General features: G+C 36.4%; 1 pseudogene; it reads left to right on the top strand.

Moving 5' to 3' along the window:
• The first annotated feature begins 7588 nt into the window (after positions 1 to 7588).
• LOC131307595 (nuclear intron maturase 2, mitochondrial-like) lies at positions 7589 to 10193 on the top strand (annotated as a pseudogene).
• The last annotated feature ends 5161 nt before the right edge of the window (positions 10194 to 15354 follow it).

The raw sequence follows: 15354 nt of genomic DNA, 5'->3' as shown, positions 1-15354 counted from the left end.
TACAGAATGCATTTTTCAGTATTAGTAGTATTTGGAAGATATGGAATGAAAATGAATTATGAATTGATTTTTTACTATGTTGCCCCTAATTATTAATAATGGTGTATAATGTATATAAATAATGTTTTAATCAAATTTTTTAAATTTTCTTTTGAAATTGCTTATTCTTCATTAACTGAAAGTGTCACACTATTTTTTTAATTATATTTTTATTGTTTCAATAATTTTTTGCTCTTACTTTTCCACCAATAATGTTTTTTCCGCTATAAATTACATACATACTTTCATTTCAGTATAGGAAAAGAACAAGCAAAAGCGAAAATTAATCAGATCAATATTAGCTAACTAGAGGGCCTGGGTAGAAGAGAAAATGGTGTGGGCATTGCCAAGGGTATTGATGAATTATCCAAAAAATGAGAGGGGTATGGATGTCTTTTGGCAGGCTGAAAGAAGAAAATGGGAATGGAAAAAGCTCATCTGGAGCACTTTTTGCCTTTTGCTCTCCATCTTCAAAATCTAAAAATGAGTTTTGAAAGAATGGGTTTTGGGGATGAACAGCCAAACACCTGGAATGGAAAAAGGAGAAATGAAAATGGGAAAATGAAGGATCCAAACACCCCCTTTGTAGTTTGTGCTCCTATCTGTCTATTCTAATTCTCCTTTCCTTTGTCTCAATTTAATAGTCATTCGTCGTATTTTAATCGATAAAAAATTAGTTATATTTTTAAATTGGTAATAAATTTTACACTATCTAATATTGATATTATTTGATAGATCTCGATTAATTCTATAATACATTATTTTATAAATCACATGAAACATTATAAATTATAAAATATAATCAATTGAAAGTGGCACAAACTCCCAAAAAAACTACTCCCTCTGTCCCAAAAAATATGACAATTTTTGAAATTTGTGTCATTTTTCATTACTTATATCTTTCAATTTATAATGTTTTTCATGAGTTTGAAAACTTTGTATATAATATAACTAATCGAGAACTTTCAAACAAAATTCATATTGCATATTTTTTTAAATTCATATTCAAAGATATAAGGAATTAAAACTGGCACGAATATAAAAAATTGTCATTTAATTTGGGATGGAGGGAGTATTAAATTTGAATAGAGGGGGCATCATGCCCCCAAGCAGTTTGGGAGCATGATGCTCTCAATTGTTTCCAACCATTGGATTGTATGAGTGGATCTCAACTATTGATTGTCAAAATATCTCAGTAGTAAGTTTAGGCCCCGTTCCAGAACTTGAATAAGTTCTTATTTTTTGTTCAATAATAAGGCTTGTTCTACAAAATAAGAAGTACGTACTTATTTTTTGGTTCAGGCAACTTTAAGCTAAAAAAATCATGTGTTTACGCAAATAATTTTTCTATCAATATGGATCTTATTTGATAGATCTCATTGAGATTTTTAATACGGTGCAAAAAAATTTGAAAAATTATTTTTCATTTACGTTATTTTTGAGTTTAAAAATGTGAAATAAGCTGCTTATTTGAGTTTTCTGGAACAACCCTTCTTATTTTTCTTTGAGAAGTTTCAAAATAAATACTTATTTTTTAAGAAGGTTTCTGGAACGGAGCCTTAGTCATACAATGCAGTAAGTGTGGCCATATAACATAGTAAGTATTGTCTTAGTAAATGGCATGCAAACCTTGTTTTTATGGTAAGTAATATTACATTTTTTTCAGAAAAATAGTAAAGCCATCTCATTTTTAGCAAATCCACCTTACTTTTTTGGGTGATTGGATCTAATGGACATGATTTACATATTTTTTAATTTAAGAGTCCATATTCAATGAGAGCATCATGCTCCCATACCACTTTGAAGGATATCAAAAAAAATATCCAACTTTTGTTGAAGCTTTTATGGATTTTTTGAAGTCCAAAAACACCCTTCCAAAGAAATCTATTCTTATATAAAGGAAATTAAACTTTTAGTACTACCTTTTTGTTGAAGTTTATGGAATTTTTGAAGTCCAAAAAAACCCTTCGAAAGAAATAGAAAATACTTTGTACCCTTTCAAATTGTAATGGTAGAAAAGACGGTTTCCTTCTAATGGGGAACCCCAGGTCCCATAACTACTCCCTGATCACAACGGTAATTCATAACTCAATTTCTCCTTCAATTTACATCAAGCACCAGATCAGTGATCGTGGCACGAGAAGGTGATTCCCAATTTGGTAGAGAAGAAAAAAAGGAATACCTTTGTAAAGATTTGACTAATAATTTTCTACTTTTTAGATTCTGCTTGTTGAGAGAAACAATAATTCACACAAAAAAAAATCGACACAAAACTAACCAATTGAGAAGAATTTGAATAAGAAGAATTATTAATCCTAATGGATTTAGTTAGGCCGAAACACCCTCAATATCAAGACTTAAAACCGAGGGGTTGGCCAGGTGATAAAGGCTTCGGACATAAGGGTTTGTTTCGTCGTAAAATCTCAGGTTCAAAACCTCTATGGATGCTACCAATTCATTCGGGGTCAGTTCATACAGAGTTTTGGTCCGATTTTGATTGCATTATCTGTAAATGTGTAACGCCCCGGATTTTGGGAACGTTAAATAGGAAATTTCATTGAAAAATAAATGGAGTCTGGCTCAATATTATATCATAAACCTTACAAAAGTACTTTTATTCAAATAAGAGAGGGAACTAGGGTTTTTATCTATTGCTCCGCTTCTTCCTCCATCCTGGCTAGCTCTTCGGCTCCAAAGGCTTCCAAGGTGTAGAGTTCACCCTGTTCATCTATAAGATCTGACACATTATACCGGCGTCGCCACCAATATAATATGTCAGGGTCACCAAAGGTAACACCGTGAGCTACAAAGGCTCAATAGAGTAACTCATACCCTCTAACACTTAACTTACGAATAATCAATCATAAATTTAATGATTTCCACATTGTTTATACATATTCGACAAAATGGTTAACAATGACACATCCACATTAATTATCCAAACTAACGTTGGTGTCCAATATTTTCCGAGTTTCTCCTACGCGACTTCTCGTAGACCGTGTCACCATTTTCCATATTTCATAACCATATCAACATTTCAAAGATCATTTTTAACACACCCAACCTCGGTTCCGCCGTTCCGGTCTCCTGAGTATCCTCACAATGGTTCCGCTGCGCCGGGTTCCCACTGGCACACAAAAAACATGGAATTTGGCATTGGCTCCTCTCCACGGATAACCAATCCACAATTCAAACCCTCGGTTCCGCCGCTCCGGCTTCCCGAGTATTCCCACAATGGTTCCGCCGCTCCAGGTTCCCACTTGGGTTTTCAAAAATCACAATTCATCCCTTGGTTCCGCCGCTCCGAGTTCCCGAGTATACCACAATGGTTCCGCCGCTCCAGGTTTCCATTGGGTTTTCAAAATCATTCCTTTACACACCTACCACACAATGAGCAAGTCCGGCCTCATTCACACCTTGCCTTTAACACACCCTAAGTGTCATGTTTCTACCTCCTCGATTTCCGTGTCATGTTTTCATGCAACGACTCCGCGGTAGGACTTTTCACATACGAAATCATAAATCATTCATTGTAATCTTGAAACTAAACTAGCAAGATCATCCAACTCTATATTACTAATCATGCTCAAATCACAACTTAAAGCATAACGCCACATGTACATCTTTTGCAAAACCGTTCTTTCTTCCTTTGTGGGAAATTCAAAACAACACATGTGTTTATTAGGGTAAAAGTCGATTATTCCAACATGTTTATCCTTCCATTAGCGAAAATAAGTTATTAACTATCATGCATTTCAAAACATATTAAGTGATAGATAATCTTATCTATGGATGAATCTACTTATACTTCCAACATACAGTTCTACGTTATACGTTTGAGTTTAGTGAACAAAGGATTCTACGTATACTTAGAGATAGCGTATATGGGACTCTACCTTTCTTCTTGGCGGTAGTGACGACTACGGAAAGTAAGTTGGCGATCGGGCGGAGTAACTTCCTACGGTTGGCTTCCGGTAGCTTCGAAAGAGAAAGGTTTCTCTTGAAACTACTTTGTGACTAAAACTACTCAACTTTATGGATCGAAAGGGTGGTTTTAGGATGAGTTTCTTGAAGAACTTAGGAAGAACTCCAAGAACACTCAAGAACAAGGAAGAACAAAGAACAAATGCAAGAATTCTAGAGAGAGAAGTTGGAGGATGAAGGTGTGGGTTGAAATGGCAAGTAAGGGGTCCTATTTATAGCAAAATTCTTGGCCCCTCCTCTCTCCTTTTGGCCGGCCATATCTCTCTCTCTCTCTCTCTCTCCCATGGATTTGCTCCATGGTCATGTCAAATCATGCTTGAAAGCCTTCCATGACTTGTCTTGTCTAATCCTTTTAGGCTTAAGGCTATAAACTAACTAGGATCTTAGGCTTTCTAGGCTTTCTAGGTGTTTATAGCCTAGGTCTTACAAGTCTAGGGTAGGGTTCGATTAGGCTGAAGTATATCCTTCCATGTATGGTCAATCCTAGTCTAGGTTTTGTAGTCAAAATCTAGGTTATTAAGAGCTAGGTCTAGGATGATTAAAGGCTAGGATTCTATGCTAGAATTTGACTAGAAATGGGTTGGCATGGTCATAAATAGGCTTAAGGCTAATGGGGTAGCTTGGAGTGCACAACACTCAAGCACACACCTCACTCCTCTTTCTCCCTCTCTCCTCTCCTCCCCCCTCTCTCTCTCTTGTACTATGTACATATATAAGTATATATATAAAGGTATCTAGGAAAGTAACCCTAGATTAATTAGGTTTAAGGCTACAATCCTAGGTTTGCATGCATGGCAAGACTAGGTTAACTACTTTTGGAAGCAAAATGATGGCTATGATTTGTCTTGTCAAATCTTTGTATTCATTGGCAAGTCTAGCTTCCATTATCCAAGGGATAAAGATTTCCCTAACAATTATGGACCAATGGTTAACCATTTTCTAGAAAGTAAGTCTATGGTCAAGTAGTCATCAGTAAAGTAGATTATGAGTGTTATTTTTGGTAGTATCATGATTATTATCTTTGTCCAATGGTTCTTAAATGCTAGAGAAAGGTAACTAAGTCAATTGATACTTAGATTGGCCTAACTAGTGGTTGGAAACAAAACCTTTTACCCAAAGGATAAGAATTATCCTAACAACTATCGTTCAATGGATAAAGAGAAAAGTTACACTAGGAAGATGTAATGATGAGAAATAAAGTCAAGAATTGACTAGTCAAGAAAGTGCAATGATTACATCCTTTGGTCCAAAAGGTTCAATTAGGGTTTGGATGGGTTCATAAGGTTAAAAAGGTCCAATTAGGGTTAGGAAAATGTAACTAGGTGAATTGGTAGTCCGGTTCTTCCAACTAATCGGTTGAAAACTAACTTTACTAGCCAAGTATGGCTTCTAGCCAAGAAATATAAATTTTAAGGACTAAAATCTAATTATGACGGATTATTAGAAATTAAAAAGAAATTTTAAAAGCAATCCAAGTAATTAAAAAATAAAATTCAAATATTTAACGAAATTTTTATTTACCAAAAATCAGAATCGTTACAAAATGGGTGGTGAAAATGAGCCTCATGATTAATCGAGGTACGCGTAAGATTTTTGAGCTGACTCGGACACTTGACTTGTAGTAAAAAAAAAATCTATATCTACTAATAAGACCGAGATAAATACAGAGTACATACGTTTTATTAGTTAGGACTGATTTAATTTTCGCATAAATTAACCTTGTGCCATGGCTCCGAAGATCCGCCGATACGGACTCGGGTTGAATTTTTTTGAGAGGATCCGAAACCAAGCCCTCCGTTTTTATAGGGTGTGTGTGTGTCTATATATATATATATATATATATATATATATATATATATATATATATATATATATATATATATATATATATATATATATATATATATATATATATATATATATATATATATATATATATATATATATATCAGTCCGTCTCTCGTAAGGACCACCTCATTTTAATAAAATGCGGACCTCCCTTTCCCTATTGAATTACAATCATCCGAGCCGCTCAATGTGTTCAGAACGTGATTTTAAAAGTATCCTTTAGAAATCAACAAAAAAAATGATCAGGAAATGATTCATCCGAGCAGTTTTTGTTTGTTTTTTATCGAATGGTTCAAATAAAAACTGCTCGGATGAAGCCCTTACAGATCATTTTTTTTGCTGATTTCTCGTAGATACCCTTAAAATCATGTTCTGAACACATTGAGTGGCTCGGATCATCAAAATTCAATCGAAAATAAGAGAAATGAAGAGGTTCACATTTTAACTAAAATGCAGACCACCTCATTTGAGATTGATTGATATATATATATATATAGTCCTCTTCTCCTAAGGGCTACCTTAACTTAATAAAATAAAGACCTCCCTTTCCAAATAGAATTTCGATGATCCAAGCCGCTCAATATGTTCAGAACGTGATTTTACGGTTACCCGTGAGAAATCAGCAAAAAAAAAGACCGGAAAGACTTCATCCGAGCAGTTTTTGTTTATTTTTTATCGAACGGTTCAAATAAAAACTACTCGAATGAAGCCCTTCCCGGTCATTTTTTTTGTTGATTCCTTGAGGGTACTTTTAAAATCACGTTCTGAACACATTGAGCAGCTCGGATCATCGTAATTCGAATGGAAAATAGGAGAAATGGAGTAAGGACCTCTTCATTTGAAAATGACTCTATATATACACACACACACACACAGTGCCCTTCTAATGTGGGCGCCCGCATTCAAGCAAGTTGCGGACTTTGCCTTTCCCAATTGAATTTTGATGATTCGAACCGCTCAATGTGTTCAGAACATGATTTTAAGGGTACTCGCGAGAAATCAACAAAAAAAAAAAGGCCGGGAAGGGCTTCATCCGAGCAGTTTTTGTTTATTTTTTATTGAACGGTTCAAATAAAAACTGCTCAAATCAAGCCCTTCCCGGTCATTTTTTTTCCCGATTTCTCGCGGGTGCCCTTAAAATCACGTTCTGAACACATTGAACAGCTCGGATCATCAAAATTCAATCAAGAAAAGGGAGAAATGGTGTGGTCCGCAACTTGCTTGAATGCGGGCGCCCGCATTAGAAGGACACTGTATATATATATATATATATATATATATATATATATATATATATATATATATATGGGACGGTTCATATACGGGACGGTTCAAGGGACACCCAAAAAAACACCCCAAATCTCAAACTCATAGTTCCCGATCAAAGTTTTATGATCCGAACCATTCAATGTGTGTAGAATGTGATTTTAAGGGTGTCCGCGAGAAATTAACAAAAAAAATGATCGGAAAAGGCTTGATTTGAGCAGTTTTTATTTGAACCGTTCAATAAAAACTTGTTCAAAATTGTTCTGATCAAGCCCTTCCCGGTCATTTTTTTTTGCTGATTTATCACGGGTACCCTTAAAATCACGTTATGATCACATTGAGCGGCTCGGATCATCAAAATTTGATCGGGAACTATGAGGTATTTTTTTAGGTGTCCCTGAAACCGCCCCGATATATATATATATATAACGAGGGTTTAAGAAACAATCCGTACTTCTGAATTGTTGCCTACCCTTGTCTCTCTATCCCAATGGAGTCAATCTTGAATGAAGTTTCGTAATTTTCAACTGAAGTAAGCCTTCGAAAACCCTAATTTCTTACTTTACTTCCCTCTACTATTCTGTTTTTGGCGACTTCAACTAGAATTAACTATCAAACATCATGAATTGGTGAGTTTTCCATTACCCGATGCATCGACGCCTTGCTCTGTTTGGTCATCGATTACTCACAAATTCATTACTTTTCACACCAAGCAGTAGGTCGTTATTGAACACCCAGTCTTATATTTCGAACCCTAGGGTTGATGGGTTGGCTTTGTTTATAGTATTTATGTTCACTTCAACTCACCCAAGAAGGGTCCCGGATCCTGATGACCTGTCCACCTTGATGAAGGAGGATGGAGTCGCCTTATGTTCGCAAATGTGGATTGAAAATTTTCGAGAACCCGATAAGACAGTGACAAATCTGACCAATTATTTATGTCGATTTGAGTTGTGTGTTTTGGCTTATCAGAAGGTCTGCGCCGATGAGATGGGTGCTTATATGCCGCGAAATGCCATACAGAGGTCAGCACTAGAGGACTTGTTGGCCTTAAGGAATGCAGTTCTTGATAGTAGGTTTAAGTGGGGAGCTAGGTTAGAGTTCTTTATCAAGTCTCCGAAGGATAAGATGGAGTATGAATCGTTGTCAAAGAGGAAAATTAGGGCCATTTTGACTACTACGCAGCCAAACCCGTTTCAGGATCGGATTGTTCAAGAGGTTTTGTTCATGATTTTGGAGCTGATTTATGAGGCTAGGTTTTCTCAAAAGTCGTTTGCATTTAGGCCCGAGAGGAATGCCCACACCGTCTTAAGAGTCGTTAGGAGGAGTTTTGCGGGGTACTTGTGGTACATAAAGGGAGATTTGAGTACAATTCTGGATGGCATGAAGGTCGGAATGGTGATAAGTGCTCTAATGAGGGATGTTAGGGATAAAAAGGTGATTGATTTGATAAAATCGGCTTTGGTTACACCTGTTATCACCACTCCACATGGTGAAGGTGAGAAGAAGAAGAAAACGAAGCAAAAGTATCAAAAGAAAAGGGTTTTAGCAGAAGATGAGCCAAACCCTGATCTATATTGGTTGGATACCTTTTTTTGGGTTTGCGCTTGAGGAGGTTGAGAAGCTTCCTTCTTGGGGATATTGTGGGATTCTTAGTCTCCTTCTGGCTAATGTATGTATTGATGAGTTAGACCGTTGGATGGAGGATAATATCAAGGAGCTCTATTGTCCTTCAAAGAGCGATGTCATTTGGAATAATACAAATGGGGAAGCGGAACAAGGAAATACATCTTGGCCGGAATTTGTTCCGACAAGTGGTCCAAATAAGACAAGAAAGATTGACTATGTCCGTTATGGGGGCCACATTTTGATTGTAATTAGAGGACCCAGGGCAGATGCGGCAACCCTGAGAAAACAGTTGATTGAGTTTTGTGATAAAAAATATCTCCTAAAGCTCGACAATGAAAGCCTCCCTATTGAGCACATTACTAAAGTATAATGTTTCTTGACCATGTACTATGTCGGCGAGTTGTGTATCCAACTCTTCAGTATACTACAACAGGTGGGAAGATCATCACTGAAAAGAGTGTGGGCACCCTGTTGTCAGTTACAACAAGTTTGAAACAGTGCATTAAGCAATTTAGGAAGTTGAATTTTCTAAAGGGTGATAGGGATCCAGACCCACAACCTTGTTTTAGAATGTTTCACGCCACCCAAGCTCACATAAATCAACAAATGAACAAGTTGTTGTCTACAATGGTTGAGTGGTACAGATATGCGGACAATCGGAAGAAGATCGTAAATTTTTGTTCTTACATCATTAGAGGATCACTCGCAAAGCACTATGCTGCCAAATACAAGCTCCAATCACGAGCAAAGGTGTACAAGATTGGTGCGCGAAATCTAGCTCATCCTTTGAAGGAGAAAAAAGGCCAGTCCCCAGAGTACCATAATTTGCTGAGAATGCGTCTTGTTGAGTCAATTGATGGGCTTATGTACACCAGAATGTCTCTGGTACCAGAGACTGATTACTCTCTTTTCCCTAATGGTTGGAGACCTGAACATGAGAAAGCATTGCTTGAGTACACAAGGCTAGATGATCCAAAAATTCTAGAGGAGCACTGGAGTGGCTTAAGAGAACAAGGTCTCATTTCGCCTTAGGATTACGTCTCAATGCTTGTTTGGAACTACAAGAGGAATGCTATTGGACTAGATTAGCTTCCCGCGACAGTGAGTCGTGGCAATAACATAGAAAGTGTGGAATCAAACCCCGAAAATGATGATGAAATGAATAGATCTGAGGGAGTTCGAGAAGAAAGGCGTCAGGCGGCACAAATGTAAGATTGAATTTGTACTCTGTGGTTTTGAAGTGATTTTTTAAAACCATGTACTTAGTTATTTCAACTAGCTAGAGGAAGCAGGACACAATGATTGCTTCTGCAGTGCTTTATAATTCAATATAATTATGGAAGCATAGGATAGCTTGTATAATTCTAAAAGGATTTATTTCACTATGACAACAAAACATTTTACTCCATTAGCTACAACTGCTATATTTTAATTAGCAAGTTTTGAATCTCCGTTGAGTGCTTTCAGTCGCATCATATAGTATAAAGACCACTGGAGATGAAGAGCAAATGTGGGCAAACTTCTGCTTGTTGAGTGTTTTCTTGAGCACTAGATCCTTTTTGATTAAAATGATTCTAAAAGTTTAGTGTGGGTGTTTTCTGAATTTTATCTGGATTGACTTTGTATAGAGATAAGAGGACTTGTGATATAACACAAGAGCAGGAATTCTCCTTCCGGATAGAATTTAGAGCATATTGTAGTATAAAATGCTCTAGCCTTTACTTATGCTATATTATAAAGTACTTAAGTTTTTAGAATTTTGATGGTCTAATCAAACGACAGCGTCTAATCAAACAATAGTGTTTAGGTAGTCAAAAGAAGGAATTTGAGAGGATCTTAATGGGCTGTTCTTATGTGCAAACAGTACATGATAACAGTAAGTAGGGGGTTCCTTTGAGCACTGGATCCTTTTCGAAACAGTACATGTAATGTTTTGTTGTCGTATCTGATTATTGGTTCTATTAGTTGCTACAATGTAGTCACACTATGCTTCTCATTTTGTCCAACTGTTGAGATATTCATAATGAATTAGTCCAAGAAGGTGATTTGATTGAGGTAGAAGGATTAGAGGGATGAGAGTCATGAGAGAAAGCCCAAAGGGAAGTGCTTGGAGGGTATGCTCCTTAGCCAGTAGGTTGCATTTTAACTTCAACTTTTGCTTTTGCCAACATTGTGGATGCATCGGGTTGGGGTGTATTCTTTCAGGCCATCAGCCCTCCTTCCTATTAGAAGTAGAACATGATAAGGGATATGGTAATGCGGGATTGCTGTGATCATCTTTAGAGGTTGAGATGGTGTTGCTCTTTTGCTGCCAAGTGTGATTCTCTGTGAAAATGATAAAGTGAGTTATATTGCTATGGGAAGCTGTTCATTTTTTTTTTCTTTTGTTGCACTCTTGGCTCTTCTTGACACTATTCTTCGAAGTTATCAGGATGGTTGGCGTTTATAGTCAAGAATTTGGTCATGTATTTTGAGCTATATTAATTGGAGCTGCATCCCCTTCTAAGGTACTTAATCATTCCCTTCTTTGAACTATGAACATAGTTGTAGCCTTTATCTCCGAATTTTCTGAATTAGCAATTGAAAAATCACTGCTTGCTTCAGTGACATGACTATCTGACCCTGTATGGTAGTAGGGTATGTGAAGTCTTCTCTTGTCACTTGTGGCTGCATCAATGTTCAGAGCTCTTTCCAGCTATAAACTGTTGCTGCAGAAAAGGGGTTTTGTTATAGAAGCAATTAATTGTGTAAATGAATTGTAAAACTGTATCGGAGGGAATTAACAAGAAAATGGAGAAGAAATATGTTTCCTTCAACATGTTTGGCATGGTACGAGAGAGAGACCATTTCCGGTTCTATTTTTTTTACTCTTTTCTTCCAGGATTGTTGGTTATAAAAAGCATTTTACACTGACAGATGGATTTGATCAAGTCAATATTTCGGGATTAAGTTGGTGCTAATATGCCGATAATGTCATACGTTGATGAATCCCCCTGATATTGTACTCCATAATTTTGTCCCGAATTTGATGTTTTTATGAAATTGCTTCCTTCATAGAATAGTCCATATGTTCTCTTTGCCCTTGGTGCTACATCTCTGGCTTGGGCCAAATGTAAATAGCATCTCTAGCTCGATTAGGAGAGTTATAGAGATTGCATGAACTTACAACTTACAACTTTCACTTCTCTAGCTCAAAAGATGCTTAGATGGCATTAGAATGGTTAAAGTCTGAGAGGCCTTTTGTCTTTGTGTGTGTTGGGGGAATTTTTTATTTTTTTTTCGAGTGGGGGGGTGGGGTGTTCTTTTTCCTTTCTTTTTATTGTTTTCTTTGGTTGTTTCTCCTTTTTTTTGTTGTTTCTTGGGGTGGTTTATGGTGAGTGGTCGTCTCCTTTTTGATCTTTGGGTTTGGCTTGGCCTGACTGGGGGAGGGTGGGTTGTGTTGTCTCTTTTGATTTTTTTTGTCTCTAGTGTCAGCCTGGTGTTGCTGTGGGTTTGGGTCTTAGGCCAGGTTTGTTTTTTCTTGGAGTCTTGTTGGTCCTTGTCACTGCTGTTTCAGTAGCATTTGCCTCACCCCTACCATCAATGCTGCTCTTTTCAACTCCTACCTTTGGAGGGCTAAGGGCTCTTAGTCTTTATCTTATTCATTCTCTTATCAACTCCAAGCTTTGGAGGGCTAAGAGAGGTGGTACCATTGGAGTGATCTAGCCTCTATCCAGAAATGATTATTTGCTGTAATTTCCTATCCTAATGCTGGTTGGTGCTACCTAGCTGGTGATGCTGTTGCTGTTTGTTTCACTTTATCCATCCTCTTATCAACTCCATCTATGGGAGGGCTAAGAGGTCAGGTGGACAATTTCAATTTGCAGAATTCTTTAATTATGCCTTGAAACTTTATGGAGCTGTCTTGTTTCAGTCTATGCTGCTTTATTTGGGAGCTGTCTTCTTCTTGTTGTGGCTAATAGGTCTTCCTATTCCTCTTGCCACTGCCTGTTATCTCCGAATTTCTGATGTTACTATCCGACGATGGTCTCTTTGTTGTTGGTATCTTTCTAGGATGGTATTGTTGTCTATATCAGGTGCTTCTCTGTCTCTGTGATGGATTGGTATGTATTTCTCTTTTCAACTCCTTTCCTTTGGAGGGCTAAGAGAAGCTATGAAACTGATGATCAAAGAAGTGAAGTGCTGAATCTATCCTAAATACCTTGCATACTAAAGTGAAGCATGGTGTGTGATAAGTTGTGTTGTGATCTAGGTCCTCTTTCCACATTACTTTGGTGCTGCTTGGGGACGTATCAATCAACAATGTTGATCAGCTGCTATGAGGGTGCTATCAGTTTCTGCTTCTTTGGCTTCTTTTGGTTTAGTGTAGTTTCCTTGGTTATGGCCTGATGTTTTTCAGCCTCGTAGTGCTTCTCTCTCCCAATGTTCTATTGGAAGTTTTTTCTTTTCCCTATTCCATGTATCAATATCATGGTTTAGATTTCTTTATTTTCCTTGATGTACCTGTATCAAGTTTCTAATAATATATTCCCTCCGTCCCTTATTTAGAGTCCAGTATTTTATTTTGGGTTGTCCCTTAATAAGTGTCCATTTTGTAAAGTTAGTAGGTAAAAGTTGATGCATTGCCTATTTTGTCTCTAAAAGTATATTTCATTTTGAAAAGTTAATAAGTAAAAGTGTAACGATAATGGGTAAGTAGGGAAAGTGGAGAAAAAAGCTGATGTAAAAAGTATAATGATGATGTCTTTTTAATAAGTTAGAGTTACGAAACAGGATACTTAAAAAGGGACGGAGGGAGTAATATTTTTACTGATAAAAAAAATTATAGCGACTCGTTTTAAGGTTTTAGCATGCTGTTAAAGAGCTCCAATGTTTCTTGGTGGGAAAGTGTAATAGTCTATCTGTCCATATAATTTGTCTACCAAAAAGGGAGAAAGCTCTTTATTCTTGTAAACTTATTTTCCTTTTTTCGTTTTGTGTGTTGTGTTCGTCTTTTCTGAATTTTTGTTATATTTGAGTCATATTTTTTGGCTTAATTATTCATTTCAACAAGAGGAGTCTAAAAAGTATAAAATTATGACCGAATGCAAAAAAATGTTAACTAAAGATAAAAAAAAGTATCAAACAGTTGTTTTGATTGTATAAAATATTGTCTTTTTCGAAAATTTTCAACATCAGTCGATATTTTTATACTTTTCCGATTCGTCTCGTTGAGAAGAACGATTAACCTCAAAAATTAGAAAGAAAAGCTAAATAAAAAGTTACAAAACGTAAAAAAATACTGAAATAAATTTCAAACTTATAAGTTTACAAGGATGCAGATAGCCCTTTGTGCTGTGAGAAGGCCAGAGAAAAGTACTGTAATGTTTGGAACTTAGGGGGAAAAAAAAAAGTAAGGAAGAGAGCATTTTAAAATATTTTCTTCCAATGTTTGATTTTTAGAGAAAGAAAAGGGACAATTAAAAAATAAATTATTTTATCTCTTTAATTTCTTCTTAACTTTTTCTCTAATTTCCCTCTTTATTACTCCCTCCGTCCATTTTTAAGTGTCCTGCTTCGTAACTCCAACTTATTAAAAAGACATCATCATTACACCTTTCACATCAACTTTTTCCTCCACTTTCCCTACTTACCCATCATCATTACACTTTTACTCACTAACTTTTCAAAATAAAATCTACTTTTAGGGACAAAATAGACAATACACCAACTTTTACCCCCCTAACTTTACAAAATGGACACTTATTAAGGGACAGCCCAAAATGGAATACTGGACACAAAAAAAGGGACGGAGGGAGTATTATCTCTTCTTTTCTCTTTCCTTCGCAACTTCTAAACACAGCCTAAGTTTCATAAGATTTGGTATAAAAATGGACCAATAAACACTAGAGGCGGCAATGCGCAAGTCGAATTTTGATGGAATAGGCATAATGGTTTTCCGCTTATTGTTTGTCTGATTATATTTGGACAAAATATGCAAAACTCAACTTATGCACGCGTCATGTGTTCCCCTACCGCTAGTTCTCCAACAAATCATTTCCCTTTTCCAACCTTTTTCTCTCTTCCTCTGTCACAAAAATAAAAGTCAACAATATTAACAAAAGAGAAGTAAAAAAGGGGAAAAGGGAAAGGGGAAATACCTTGCAATAGCAAACTTTCACACTGTAGAACAATAGAAGAGCTGTGTGGCAACAATGTGTGTTTTTTTTTTTTCTCGTTTTGTTGCTATAATTAGTCGTGATCGAACACTGCGGCATTAATTAATATATAGAAGAAAAAAGTAGCATTTTTTTTGTCAATATTGTATATATCAGTAGGAGTTGGCAAGATGTTAGTATGTTAGTCAATAGGGTCCACAGGGGATCCAAAGGCTATCTATAGCCCTGAACCCTAAATTCGCCTCCCGTGGGACTTGAATCTCCGCCTCAACTGTGGATGGAAGGTGAGACAACTAACTTCACTAGGAAGGACTTCTCGAAAAAAAATAGCATTAAGTAACGTACATTTTGTATACTTTTTTTCACACGAAAATATAAGGTAGTAAATAGTAATGTATTTCTTGTTCCGTAAACTTTTTCCATGGAAAAA

Source organism: Rhododendron vialii, chromosome 11a, assembly GCF_030253575.1.
Source record: "Rhododendron vialii isolate Sample 1 chromosome 11a, ASM3025357v1".
Classification (NCBI taxonomy): Eukaryota; Viridiplantae; Streptophyta; class Magnoliopsida; order Ericales; family Ericaceae; genus Rhododendron; species Rhododendron vialii.
Note: the sequence above shows the minus strand (reverse complement) of the source record. Positions and strands in the feature narration are given on the sequence as shown.